General features: G+C 51.4%; 1 pseudogene; it reads left to right on the top strand.

Moving 5' to 3' along the window:
* Window positions 1-269: 269 nt before the first annotated feature.
* LOC104672404 lies at window positions 270-1870 on the top strand (annotated as a pseudogene).
* The last annotated feature ends 200 nt before the right edge of the window (window positions 1871-2070 follow it).

Genomic DNA, 2070 nt, shown 5'->3' with positions numbered 1-2070 from the left:
AGTCTTCAGATGATTAAGAAGTAGAATAATGAAAATGAAAATTGATGGAGTTAAAACGAAGGTCTTAATGCAACACTATCAAAGGTTGGATGGACAAAAGGGAGCCTCTTCTCATCACCCGACATTAAAAGGTCCGTGATCAGTTTGCTGTATTTCTCCCAGTTTGGAGAAATTTTTAAAAGCTGGGAGGTGCGCAGTAGCTGTGCATCCCGGTGCTCTTGACCTCTCCGCGTTTGCAGCCTAGCCCCAGTCAGTCAGTGCTGAGGACTTCAACAGTCATGTCAAAGCCCCATAGTGAAACCAGGACTGCTTTCATTCAGACCCAGAAGCTGCATGCAGCCATGGCTGACACATTCCTGGAACACACATGCCACATGGACATTGATTGGCCACCCATAGCAGCCAGGAACACTGGCATCATCTGTACTGTTGGCCCAGCTCCCTGATCGGTAGAGATGCTGAAGGAGATTATTAAGTATGGTATGAATGTGGCTGGTCTGAACTTCTCTCATGGAACTCATGAGTATCAGCGGAGACCATCAAGAACATGCGCACAGTCACAGAAAGTTTTGCTTCTGACCCCCATCCTCTACCAGCCAGTTGCTGAGGTTCTGGGCACTAAAGGACCTGAGATCCGAACTGGGCTCTTTAAGGGCAGCAGCACTCTAGAGGTGGACCTGAAGAAGGGAGCCACTCTCAAAATCATGCTGGATAATGCCTACATGGAAAAGTGTGATGAGAACATCTTGTGGCTGCACTACAAGAACATCTGCAAGGTGGTAGAACTGGGCAGCAAGATCTATGTGGATGATGGGCTTCCTTCTCTCCAGGTGAAGCAGACAGGTGCTGACTTCCTTGTGATGGAGGTAGAAAATGGTGGCTCCTCAGGCAGCAAGAAGGGTGTGAACCTTCCTGGGACTGCTGTGGACCTGCTTGCCATGCCAGAGAAGGACATCCAGGACCTGAAGTTTGGGGTTGAGCAGGATGTCGATATGGTGTTTGCCTCGTTCATCTGCAAGGCATCTGATGCCCACGAAGTTAGAAAGGTCCTGGGAGAGAAGCGAAAGAACATCAAAGTAATCAGCAAAATTGAGAATCATGAGGAGGGTTGGAGGTTTGATGAAATCCTGGAGACCAGCGATGGGATCATGGTGGCTCATGATGATATAGGCATTGAGATTCCTGCAGAGAAATCTTCCTTGCTCAGAAGATGATTGGGTGCTGCAACCAAGCTGGGAGGCCTGTCGTCTGTGCCACTCTGATGCTGGAGAGCGTAATCACGAAGCCCCACCCCACCTGGGGTGAGGGCAGTGATGTGGCCAATGTAGTCCTGGACAGAGCAGACTGCATCATGCTGTCTGGAGAAACAGTCAAAGGGGATTATCCTCTGGAGGCAGTTCGCATGCAGCACCTGATTGCCGGTGAAGCAGAGGTCGCCATCTAATACTTGCAGTTATATGAGGAGCCCCGCCTCCTGGAGCCCATTACCTGTTACCCCACAGAATCCACCGACATGGGCGCAGTGGAGGCCTCCTTCGAGTGCTACAGTGGGGCCATAATCATCCTCACAAAGTCTGGCAGTTCTGCTCACTAGGTGACCAGATACCGCCCATGTACCCCTATCGTTGCTGTGACATGGAATCCCCAGACAATCTGTCAGGCCCACCGGTAACGTAGCATCTTCCCTGTGCCATGCAAGGACGCAGTCCAGGAGACCTGGGCTGAGAATGTGGACCACCGGGTGAACTTGGCCATGAATGCTGGCAATGCTGGAGGCTTCTTCAAGAAGGGAGATGCGGTCATTGTGCTGACCAGTTGGTACCCTGGCTCCAGCTTCAGCAACACCATGCGTGTTGTTTCCATGTCATGATGGACCCAGAGACCCTCCTGCAGCCCCTGTCCCTCCCGGTTCCCACAACCCATCCATTAGACCAGCAACACTTTTAGAGCTCACCCTGGGCTGTAATGTGGTGGGCTGGGTCACCAGGGAAGATTAATGCCTCGCTGAAACATGGCTGTTTTTAGAACCTGCTCTTGAGTGGGACAACCCAGAGCCTGGCTGTCCATCAT

This window comes from Rhinopithecus roxellana, chromosome 7 (assembly GCF_007565055.1).
Source record: "Rhinopithecus roxellana isolate Shanxi Qingling chromosome 7, ASM756505v1, whole genome shotgun sequence".
Taxonomy (NCBI): Eukaryota; Metazoa; Chordata; class Mammalia; order Primates; family Cercopithecidae; genus Rhinopithecus; species Rhinopithecus roxellana.
Note: the sequence above shows the minus strand (reverse complement) of the source record. Positions and strands in the feature narration are given on the sequence as shown.